The 12261-nt window shown below is 48.8% G+C and overlaps 1 protein-coding gene across 3 annotated transcripts in view; it reads right to left on the bottom strand.

Annotated features, from left to right (window-relative positions):
* The window catches only part of PKNOX2 (PBX/knotted 1 homeobox 2), a 112692-nt gene extending 102784 nt beyond the window's left edge, over positions 1-9908 (bottom strand). For 2 of the 3 annotated variants that reach the window (XM_077190079.1, XM_077190078.1), the window contains exon 1: positions 9800-9908. The gene's annotated coding sequence lies outside the window, so the exon portion shown is untranslated. The remainder of the gene's footprint in view (positions 1-9799) is intronic. The other variant, XM_054647420.2, reaches the window with a different exon arrangement.
* Positions 9909-12261: the final 2353 nt, after the last annotated feature.

The following is a 12261-nucleotide window of genomic DNA, read 5'->3' as shown; positions in this document are numbered from 1 at the left end:
GCCCATAAATGCATTAAAAGACCTTTGCAGGCATTTTATAGAAATGGGATTTTCTTGGGATTGAGATCAAAAATAAGAAGAATTTATTTCTTTTTTATTTCTTTTTTTTTGGTAACTCCTCCAGCAAAGTTCAGCTCCTCAGAATTCAGATTTTGGGGGTTTTTTTTTGAATAATTTTATTTAAATTGGGTGAGTCAGAGCAAGGTCAGGGAGGGGATGCAGGATGGTCTGGAGGGGAGACCTCCACCCACCAAGCCTGAGCCAATTATTTATAATTATTTCTAATTATTTCTAATTCTTTATTATGAGCTGGTGAAGGGGATAATAAAATACAAGACCTGGAGAGGGCTCAGCTCATCAGCCTCACTCACCAGGAGCCTCCCTTTGGACAGAGGCAGCAGGAGATTGTGGAAATAGGGGAAAAATAGAAAATAGGGGGGGAAAGAGGAAAATCAAGCAGGGAAAAGGAGGAAAATCAAACAAAATCAAGCAGGAAAAGGAAGAAAATCAAGCAGGGGAAAGAGGAAGATCAAGCAGGGAAAAGGAGGAAAATCAAGCAGAGGAAAGGAGGAAAATCAAACAGAGGAAAGGAGGGAAAAGGAGGAAAATCAAGCAGAAGAAAGAGGAAAATCAAGCAGGGAAAAAGAGGAAAATCAAACAAAATCAAGCAGGGGAAAGGAGGAAAATCAAGCAGAGAAAGGAGGAAAATCAAGCAGGGAAAAGGAGGAAAATCAAGCAGGGAAAAGGAGGAAAATCAAGCAGGGGAAAGGAGGAAAATCAAACAGAGAAAGGAGGAAAATCAAGCAGGAAAAGGAGGAAAATCAAGCAGGGAAAAGGAGGAAAATCAAACAAAATCAAGGAGGGAAAAGGAGGAAAATCAAACACCGAAAAGGAGGAAAATCAAGCAGGGGAAAGGAGGAAAATCAAGGAGGGAAAAGGAGGAAAATCAAGCAAAGAAAAGAGGAAAATCAAGCAGGGAAAAGGAGGAAAATCAAGCAGGGGAAAGGAGGAAAATCAAACAGAGGAAAAGAGGAAAATCAAACAAAATCAAGGAGGGGAAAGGAGGAAAATCAAGCAGAAGAAAGAGGAAAATCAAGCAGGAAAAGAGGAAAATCAAGCAGGGAAAAAGAGGAAAATCAAACAAAATCAAGCAGGGGAAAGAAGGAAAATCAAACAAAATAAAACATGGAAAAGGAGGAAAATCAAACAGAGGAAAGGAGGAAAATCAAGCAGGGAAAAGGAGGAAATTCAAGCAGGGAAAAGAGGAAAATCAAGGAGGGAAAAGGAGGAAAATCAAGCAGGGAAAGGAGGAAAATCAAACAAAATCAAACAGGGGAAAAGTGGAAAATCAAGCAGGGGAAAGGAGGAAAATCAAGCAGGGAAAAGAGGGAAATCAAACAGAGGAAAGGAGGAAAATCAAACAAAATCAAACACAGAAAAGGAGGAAAATCAAACAAAATCAAACATGGAAAAGGTGGAAAATCAAGCAGGGAAAGGAGGAAAATCAAACACAGAAAAGGAGGAAAATCAAGCAGGGGAAAGGAGGAAAATCAAGCAGAAGAAAGAGGAAAATCAAACAAAATCAAGCAGGGGAAAGGAGGAAATTCAAGCAGGGGAAAGGAGGAAAATCAAGCAAGGAAAAGAGGAAAATCAAACAGGGAAAAGGAGGAAAATCAAGCAGGGGAAAGGAGGAAAATCAAGCAGGAAAAAGGAGGAAAATCAAACAGGGGAAAGGAGGAAAATCAAGCAGGGAAAGGAGGAAAATCAAGCAGGGAAAAGGAGGAAAATCAAACAAAATCAAGCAGGGGAAAGGAGGAAAATCAAGCAGGGAAAGGAGGAAATTCAAGCAGGGAAAAGGAGGAAAATCAAACAAAATCAAGGAGGGAAAAGGAGGAAAATCAAACAAAATCAAGCAGGGAAAAGGAGGAAAATCAAGCAGGGAAAGGAGGAAATTCAAGCAGGGAAAAGGAGAAAAATCAAACAAAATCAAACATGGAAAAGGAGGAAAATCAAGCAGGAAAAAGGAGGAAAAACAAACAAAATCAAGCAGGAAAAGAGGAAAACCAAGCAGGAAAAGACTTTTTTTCTGGGGTAGCACCAAAATCTCCTTGCAGGCTCGCAGCTCAGCCACAGGCAGCAGTGAGCTGCAGAATCAGCAGCCTGGAGCAATAAATTCCCTTTGAAGTGCCTTGCTCAGGACATCAGAAATGTCTGAAGTGCTTCACATGCACCCAGGGTTCACCCAGGGATCCAGGACTGGCGACTGCTGCTCTCCAAACCTGCCTTGGAGGTTTTTTAAAAACCACATTTAAAGGGTTTTATAAAGGCAGCAAGTGCCCTCCATGTACCTGGGAGTGATGGAGCTGGGAGAGGATTCACCAAAAAATCCTGGGAATAACACATTGATGATCTGGGCATGGAAAGGGAACTGCTACAATTCAATATTGGGATTTTTATTCATTATTTGGCCAAGTTTTGCCTTGCTGGTGGCAGAGTGTGTGGCGTTGAGGGGGTAGCAGAGAGTCTGGGATGGGAAATGTTGGGTTTGTTGCTTGGACAGAGCTAAGCTGCAAAAATGATGGGGGAAAAAGGGGAACAAAGAGGGGAAAAAGGCAAAATAGTAAAGGAAAAAATAGAAGTTAAAAAAAAAGGAAAAGGGGAAGAGGAAAAGCCAAAAAAGAAAATTTAAAGGGCAGAAAAGGGAAAAAATAGGAGTGAGAAATATAGAGGGGAAAGGGAAAAAACATTAAATATTCCACTTTTTTTAGTGGAATATTTAATTATCATTTAATTTATAATCATTTAATTTAGTGGAAAAATCATTTAATTTAGTGGAAAAAAAAAAGGAAAGGAAAACAAAGCAAAAAGGGGAAGAGAAAAGATTTTAAAGACTTTTAAAAGGTAAAGAAGGAAAATAAGGACAATCAAGGGAAAAATAAGGAAAAAGGAAACAAGAAAAATAAAACAAGAAAAAGGAAAATATTTTAAAAGATGGAAAAAAGAAAGAAAATATAGGAGAAAACAAAAAAGGAAATACTGAACAAGGGGAAAGGGGAAAAAATAAAAGATGGGAAAAAAGAAGACAAAGGAAAATAGTAAAAAAAAATAAAGGAGAAAAGGTGGAAAAGGGGGAGAAAAAGAAGAAAAGAGGGAGAGGAAGGGGGGAAAGGAGGGGAAAATGGGAAAAAGGAAAACAAAATCAGCTTTTGGAAAAAAAATTTCCAAGGGGTTGAAGCTGTGAGCCAGGGCTGAAGGGTCCTGGGGAGGCTGAGGCTGCTCCTGCTCCCTCCCGGGATTTCCCTCAAACCCCACTCCCAAACTCATCTTCAAACAACCACAAAATGGGGAGGAAATAAAATAGAAGCTTCCCAAGGCTGGGCCAAAATTGGGATTATTTTTAATTGGCTTTCAGAGATTCCTGGCAGGGCTCCAGGCAGCCAGCACAGCCAGGCCTGGCCAAGAGCTCTGGGTTCAGTAATAACATTTTTCATAGTTTCTGTAACACCTTGTAAAGCCAAAAGCTCCCCATTGAACAGCACTGGGGAATTTTTTTCCCTCGACACAAGTTGGGTTTCACTCTCTGTCTCCTCCACCTGCACCAAAATAATCTGATTTTTGGGGAGCATCAGCAGTGCTGCAAAGCTGAACCTGAGGGTTTAGGGCTTTTTGGTGAGGCTATGTGGATATTTGGGTTTTTGCTTTGTAAGGGAGGGATGGGACAGGTGGCACAGAATGCTGAAAAGGTGAGGGAAGCATGGCCTGGAAAATGAAAGGCAAGGTAAAAAAAAAATCAAATAGTGATAAAGCAGAAAAAATGAAATAAAAGTTAAAAAAATTAATAAAACTATAACAAAAACTGAGCAATATAAACAATAATAAACAATAATAAACAATAATAAACAATAATAAACAATAATAAACAATAATAAAATAAAATAATACAACAATAAAAGAAAACAATAATAAGCACCCTGAGCTCACCAGGTGCTTATTAACTAAACCAGTTAATCTAAGATAAAAAGAACAGAAACTAAAAAATTAAATAAGAGGAAATAATAAAAAGAAAACAAACAAAAAATTAAATAAGATGAAATTAAAATTCAATTAAAATAAAGTAATAAGTAACTAATTCTTAAAACTTGTGGCCATGGTGCTTTGGGAAGTGGTTTAGTGGCAGATCTCACAGCTGCACCCAATGGTCTTGAAGGTCTTTTGCAACCCAACTGTTTAATAAACACCAAATAACCAGAGCTGGGACTACCCAGGGTTTGTGCTCCTCTTTGGAAGAGGAAAAGCCAAAAAACCAGGATAGAACCAAGCAGTTGGGGAGCACTGAGGCCAAAATCCCTTTTTATTTCTACAGCTGCAAAGCACAGCTGGGCAAAGGCAGCCTCACCCCTGGGGCCAGGGCTCCATCCCTCCAGGACAGGGCTTTGCCCATGGGCATCACCTGCAGCACCCCCCAGTCCTTTCAGGGCTGGAGGCAGAGATAAACCCGAGTTTAAATTTAATTGAGGATTAATTCCCATCCTTCTGGATTCTTATTTGGAGCCAGCGTCTTAATGATCTGACTAATGACGCTGGGAATTGATTTATTTGGGGGCTAATTAGAGGGCATTTGGTACCACCCTCTTTGGTGGTGGCAAAAATTATTTGGGAATCAAGTATTTGACAGTGCATGGGGTGTTAAATGGAATTGGGAATTGTGTGCATTCAGTAAATTATCCCACCACCACCCCAAAAAGCCAGATTTCCCCAAAAAGTCAGATTTCCCCAAAAAGATTTCCACAAAAAGATTTCCCCAAACAGTCAGATTTCCCCAAACAGCCAGATTTCCCCCAAAAGTCAGATTTCCCCAAACAGCCAGATTTCCCCAAACAGCCAGATTTCCCCAAAATACCAGATTTCCCCAAAATACCAGATTTCCCCAAACAGCCAGATTTCCCCAAACAGCCAGATTTCCCCAGTCAGATTTCCCCAGCCAGCCAGATTTCCCCCAAACAGCCAGATTTCCCCAAAAAGCCAGATTTCCCCAAACAGCCACATTTCCCCAAAACGCCAGATTTCCCCTAACAGCCAGATTTCCCCAAACAGCCAGATTTCCCCAAACAGCCAGATTTCCCCAAAAAGCCAGATTTCCCCAAAAAGCCAGATTTCCCCAAAACGCCAGATTTCCCCAAAACGCCAGATTTCCACAAAAAGCCAGATTTCCCCAAACAGCCAGATTTCCCCAAACAGCCAGATCTCCCCAAACAGCCAGATTTCCCCAAACAGCCAGATCTCCCCAAAAAGCCAGATCTCCCCAAAAAGCCAGATTTCCCCAAACAGCCAGATTTCCCCAGTCAGATTTCCCCAAACAGCCAGATTTCCCCAAACAGCCAGATTTCCCCCAAAAGCCAGATTTCCCCCAAAAAGCCAGATTTCCCCAAAAAGCCAGATTTCCCCAAACAGCCAGATTTCCCCCAAAAGCCAGATTTCCCCCAAAAGCCAGATTTCCCAAACAGCCAGATTTCCCAAACAGCCAGATTTCCCCAAACAGCCAGATTTCCCCAAACAGCCAGATTTCCCCCAAAAGCCAGATTTCCCCCAAAAAGCCAGATTTCCCCAAACAGCCAGATTTCCCCAAACAGCCAGATTTCCCCAAAACGTCAGATTTCCCCAAAAAGATTTCCACAAAGTCAGATTTCCACAAAAAGCCAGATTTCCCCAGAAAGCCAGATTTCCCCAAAAAGCCAGATTTCCACAAAAAGCCAGATTTCCCCCAAAAAGTCAGATTTCCCCAAACAGCCAGATTTCCCCAAACAGCCAGATTTCCCCAAACAGCCAGATTTCCCCAAACAGTCAGATCTCCCCAAACAGCCAGATTTCCCCAAACAGCCAGATTTCCCCAAAAAGCCAGATTTCCCCAAACAGTCAGATTTCCCCAAAAAGCCAGATTTCCCCAAACAGCCAGATTTCCCCAAACAGCCAGATTTCCCCAGTCAGATTTCCCCAAACAGTCAGATTTCCCCACACAGCCAGATTTCCCCAAACAGCCAGATTTCCCCAAACAGCCAGATTTCCCCCAAAAGCCAGATTTCCCCAAACAGCCAGATTTCCCCCAAAAGCCAGATTTCCCCTTGCTGCAGTGCAGTGAGGATGGCAGTCAGTGGGGACAGGGTGCTGGGATGCACCAGCCTAAACCAAAGATGATTCTGCTGCTGGATGCCCAGGGCTGCAGATGCCAGATCTCCCTTAGTTTATCCCTAACTGTGGCCAGAGTTTCCTCCTGACTTTAGCCCTATTTTTATTTTTTCCCTTTTCTGCCCTTTAGCAGGCCTGGGCTGTGCCCCTTGCACCCCTCCCACCCCATCCCCTCTCCTCATTTCACCGATTCCTTCACGCCCCAGCAGCTCCCAGCAAAATCAATTCTGCCAAACTGGGGTGTCCCAGCAGCCCAGGGCCATTTTCTCCATATCTTCAGGAAATACCCCCAGAATCCATCCCACAAACCCAAGCAGGGTGCAGATGGCACCCAGAGGGGCAGCCCTGCACCCCTGAGGATGAGGATGGATGGATGGATGAAGGATCACTTCCCAGCAGGACCAAATCAATGCTTCAGTTTTGTGGGAGGACAAACACAACCCTGTTATCACTCAGAGATTTATGGGTGCTGTCCATCAACTTGGGAAAAAAGACAAGAAGGAATTCAGAAGTTCCATGGAAAAGGCAAAATCACCCAAATCCAAAGCTGCCCCATGAGGCTCTTGTTTTATCCTTGAGTTGGAAAAAGAGTTATTCCTGATGTGCCAGAGGGGTAAAACACTCTTCTCCCAATACAACTTCATGCATTTAATCCAAAAGAGGAGATTTCCTTTAAAAAAAAAAAAAACTTAAGGAAAAAATATGAGATTTCCTTAAAAAAGGTGACTTCCTTAAAAAAAAAATAAACACTTCTCCCTAAAAAAAAAAGATTTCCCTTAAAAAAAGCGTAACTTTTTTAAAAAGGCAATGTCCTTAAAGGGAGATTTCCATAAAAAATAATATTTCCTTTATTTCCCCCTCCCAAAAACGATGGAGGAAAAATGGAATATGTTCCTGCAAGCTCAGTGGGGAAGCTCAGCATCACTTTTCTCCCTGTTTTTTCCCTCACCCCATGATATCAGGGAGTGTTTAATGTTATTTATAAATACATAGCTAATATTATCAAGATCTCAGGTTCAAGTGAAGGGGTTGATGGGCTGGCTTTGGGGGGCAAGGGCTGCAAAATGCCTTAAAAAGCCCAATTTTGGGATGCTAAGGAACAGAGCATCTCCTTCTCTTCCTGACACTGCCAGCTCCCCTATTAACCTCTCCTGTAATTAGCCTCAAGCAATTAACTTTTGCTCCTAACGAAAGAATCTCAGTGTAGGGAGTTAAATAAAATAAGAGGGAGGAGGGGGAAAAAAAAATAAGGGGGAATCCTGATCCCATCATCCGCCTGCTCCATAGAACTTAAAATCAAAACAAGGCGCTGCTTTTTCACCCAAATCGCCCAAAATCCAACTGATTCATCCAAACCCCTCTCCCCATCCACATGAGGCTGGAAAGAGCCCCCCAAACATCAGACCCCAAAGGTTTTGGGTTTTTTTTTTTCAGGGAGCACCCACTTTTCCACAAGGGGATGATGCCAGCCACACCGAGTCAGCGGTTTTGGAGGCAGGATGTTCAAAAGTTTCATCAAATCCAGGTCCTCTGAGCCACATTCTGCTTTTCCCCACTCCAACCCCAAAACCTTCCAGGATTTAAAAGCAAAATAAGTCGAAAAAAGCCAAATTAAGCCATTTCCTCTTCTATTTTCTGCTTCTCCCCGGCAGACAGCTGTCCCGCATCCCAGCCAAAAATAATCCATCCCCCCCCTTTCCTCCATCTAATCTCCCCGGCTGGGAGTTTGAAAATATCCTGCCGGGTTTAGGGTTTCCCGTTACCCGGTGGGCGGCGAGATAGTGGGAAAAAAGATCCTTGGGAGCGAGAAAAACCGGGAAGAGCCCAAACAAAGAGCCCGAGCCCAAGTTGAGCTTGGACACCTGGCGAGGGCTGGGATGAAGTGGAGGGACACCCCAAAGGCTCGGCAAAACTTCCCCGAGTCGCACAATGCCACCGGCGGAGCCACCCTCCCGCAGACGGAAATGCAACAAAAAAATTGCAGGATAAATTTCAAATAATAATAATTATTATGATGATGATGATGATGATGAAGAAGCCCTCCCTGCATTGCTGCAGAGCCACTAAAAGGGATTTCTGGAGTATTCATCCAACTCCGTGGGATGGGGGGAGCTGCCAAGGGGTCCCGTGGAGCGCTGCAGGGGGAAGGGGGTGCCCTGGGGGAAATGGGGCGCACCGGGAGAAGGCGGCACCGGGGGATCTCGGGGGGCACGGGGGGTTTGTCCCGGGAGAGCCGGCGGGATGCGGCATTGCTGCCAGGGCCACGCTCGGGCACTGGCGGCGAGCCCGCATGAGGCCCTGCGGGGTGGCACCGCTGTCCCCCGGCCCAGCGGCTGCCCCGGGGGGCACCCCGAGCTCCCCGGGTGCTTTGCACGGCCGGGACCCTGCAGACAAACGAAACGGCCCCAGCACCGCCCGCTGCAGCCCCCCAGGCACCCGGATCGGGGGGAACTTCCCGGGCTCCGAACGCCCCGGGCCGGGGGCTCCGGCCCTCCCGGGGGCCGTGGCCAGCTGAGGGGGCTCCAGCCCTCCCGGGGGAACCATGGCCAGCTGAGGGGGCTCCAGCCCTCTGAGGGGGAGCCATAGCCAGCTGAGGGGGTTCCAGCCCTCTGAGGGGGAGCCATGGTCAGCTGAGGGGGCTCCAGCCCTCCCGGGGGAACCATGGTCAGCTGAGGGGGCTCCAGCCCTCTGAGGGGGAGCCATGGCCAGCTGAGGGGGCTCCAGCCCTCCCGGGGGAACCATGGTCAGCTGAGGGGGCTCCAGCCCTCTGAGGGGGAGCCGTGGCCAGCTGGGGGGCTCCAGCCCTCTCCGGGGGTCGTGACCAGCTGAGGGGGGCTGGCACCCCCGGGAGAGGGCTGAGGGGATGAGGCTCGCAAGGGGCCGGGGGGCTCCAGCCCCCGGGGAGGGCTCAGCGAGCGGCCCGAGGGCCGGGGCAGCCCCGCCAGGAGCGCTGCCGGCGCTCGGGGCTCCGCGGCCGGCCCCGCTCACGGCAGCGAGCACGGGGGGTGCGATCCCGGGGGGGCGCTGGGAGGGGAGGGAAGGGGAGGGGGGTCTGCAGCCGGCCGGGGGTCGCAGCCCCGTTACAAGCACGGCAGGCGGGAGGAGGCTGCAGCCGGCCGTGGCCGTGGGGTACGGCCCCCCAAAAGCCCCGCCAGCCTCCCGGGCTCTGCGAGCGGCGGCTGCAACTTGTATGGGGGGGCTGCAACCTTCGGGCTGGGGGTGCGCGACCCGCAGCCACCGGACACCCCCGGATGGCCGCAGCCGGCCGGGGGATGGGGAGCAGGGGGTGCAGCCCGCTCCGATCGCTGCGTGCCCCCAGAAGCACCGCGCCCGGCCGAGGGGGGCACGGCGGAGAACCGCAGCGGCACGGCCGGCCGGTGGGCAGCCCGCAGGGGGAACCGGACACCGGGCACGGACAGCCGCGCTGCCCCGGCCCCGCACGGCCGGGAAGGCGGCGGGAACGGCAAGTTACTTCCCACACCGGAGGGGATGGGGGCTGGGGGGTGTCCCCGTCGCAGCCGCCGCACGTGCCCCGCCGCCCGCGCCGCTTTGTCCGCCGGGCTCCGCGGCTCCGCCCGCCCCCGCGCGGCGGCCCCGCCGTGAGTGACAGCCCTACCTGCCCGCCAATCTTCATCACACCGACACCGGCCTGACAGCGCGGCCGCCGCTCGCCGCCCGCCCGCCCGCCCGGCCCCGCCGCGCCGCCGCCGACAGGCCCCGCCCACCGCCCGCAGCGACACGCCCCCCACGCCGAGCCACGCCCCCTACGAGCCCGCCCCAGCGCTTGGCCACGCCCCCTCGGCGCTGCCCTTAGCGCCCCCTGCTGGCCGGCGCTGCTGCGACCCCCGCCCCAAACGGAGCCGCCCCCCCCCCACCCCCGGACCCCCGAACCCCCCGGGTGTGCCCGGGACAGCGCTCGGACCCTACCCCGGCCGAGCCTGCCCCTGCTGCCCTCAGCCCGAGCCCCCCCAGCACACCCGCCTCCCCAGCAGCACCCCTCCCCCGGTTTATCTCCCAAATATACTGCCCCGCACCCCCCCACATATTGCCCCAACACATTTTATACCCCCTAACACATATTGCCCCTAACACATATTAACCCCCAACACATATTGACCCCCAACACATAATGACCCCCCCAACACATATTTCACCTCCAGCAGCACCTTCTCCCCTCCATATTTCCGAGCCCCCCTCCCCCCGAATGCTTTTGCCATCCCAGATTCAGAGCCAGCCTGGGTGGCCTTGGTGACCCCGACTCCCACCCCGGAGTCCCCCCTCCATCAATCCCCCCATGGGGGTCACCAAACCTGTCCATCCCCCAGCACAACCTTGACAAGGTACCCAGTGAAATCCCCCCCCAAACCCCTCCTGGGTTATCCCCCCGGCAAAACACTCTTATTTTGGAAATATCTGTTAATTACTGTTAATTTGAGGGGGCTCCTATCTGAGCATCCTCAACCCAAATTTTGGTCTGAATGAGACATCAGCAGTCCTTCTCTCTCCCAAAGACCTGAAGATGAGATTTCCCTGGAATCCCAGTCATTGGGAGCACTGGGTCCTACAGCCAAATTTTCCCACATTTTATTGCAAAAGCTACAGGGACAGATTTTTCTGGATCAGTCTGGCCATAGTTTTTTTTCTCCCAATTTTCCATATCCTTCCCTAATGAAAAATCCCATCAAGAACAGATTTAATGAGAAGTGCTGAATTTCTGCCCATTTCCTAAAGATATTGGGTGGGGGTCAGAGTCACTCAAAAGAGCCCCAGAATTCCTTTGGAATAGGTCAATAGGATAAGGAATCAGTTAAAACTGGCTCCAAAGAGTTACAGAGGGATGCCAGCCAGGGGTACTAAATGGTGTGTAAGGGATGGCCATGGGGTCAGAGATGCAAGGGGAAAGGTGAACAAACAAATTAAATTTAAGGCCAGGAACCCACAACAATTTGATTTTTTCTACAGTTTTCCAGAACAAATGACCTCTTGAAAAAAAATCAGCATTCCTAAATCCCTCCTTCTAGTTTATCCCAAAAATAAGTCCATCCAGAAAATATTTGCTCCACTGTTTGTACTTCCTGCTTGGGAGCAGGCTCTAAAACACACTGATGTCCTTTGGGTTGGCCAATGAAGAGCAAGGGAAAATAGATGGCTCCCCCTTGGAATCCATCAATAAAATCACAGAGAGATGCAGTGGCTGGTTGGGATGAATCTCACCCACTCCCCTCCAAAAAGAAATAAAAAAAAAACCACTGCATTGCATCACTGAGAAAACCAGCAGGAACTCAGAGCATCCCCCCAGTCCTTGGGAGATGTTGGAATGATTTATAGGAATTTCTTGCCTTGTAAATCAGCCAGCAGGACGTTTTTCCCCTCCCTTATTACTATTCCACAGAAGCGAGCAAAGATGAGGAGCCATAAAGCTGTCGCCGGTTGTTTCAACCAGCTGGGGATGCCAGACAGAAAATATTTTGGGTTTTGCAGAGGCTGGAGAAGTGGAAAGGAAGAGAGGAGGGGAGGCAGATGGAAAAGCCATCACTGTGATATCAAAGGACCCCTGGATCATCCACACTTGGCATCTCATCTTCCTCATGTCTCATCTTGGAAAACAGGGATGTAAAAGAGCAGGCACATGTGGGGCGTATTTTAAGCTACATCACTGCCAAAAATATCCAAGAGCTCAACATTTTAGGGTTCTCTTGGTGCAGGGATATTTCTTCTGAAGCCAGCAGCAACAAGCTCCTCACATTCATTCCTCAAGCATCCCAAGTTCATTCCTCTAGGATCCCACATCTGATCCTTGAACATCCCACATTTGGTCCTTGAATGTCCCACATTTGATCCTTGAATTTCCCACATCTGATCCTTGAATGTTCCACATTTGATCCTTGAATTTCCCACATCTGATCCTTGAATTTCCCACATCTGATCCTTGAATATCCCACTTTTTATCCTTGAATATCCCACATTCACTCCTTGGACATCCCTCGTTTATCTTCCCCAATCTGCTGCCCAATTGCCAAAGCAATTCCTCCACTGGTTTTGGAATTTCACTTTTAAACTCCAGGGAAAGTATCCAGG

The sequence above is a fragment of the Agelaius phoeniceus genome, chromosome 23 (assembly GCF_051311805.1).
Source record: "Agelaius phoeniceus isolate bAgePho1 chromosome 23, bAgePho1.hap1, whole genome shotgun sequence".
NCBI lineage: Eukaryota > Metazoa > Chordata > Aves > Passeriformes > Icteridae > Agelaius > Agelaius phoeniceus.
The sequence above is the reverse complement of the archived record's forward strand: the minus strand, read 5'-3'. Positions and strand labels throughout refer to the sequence as shown.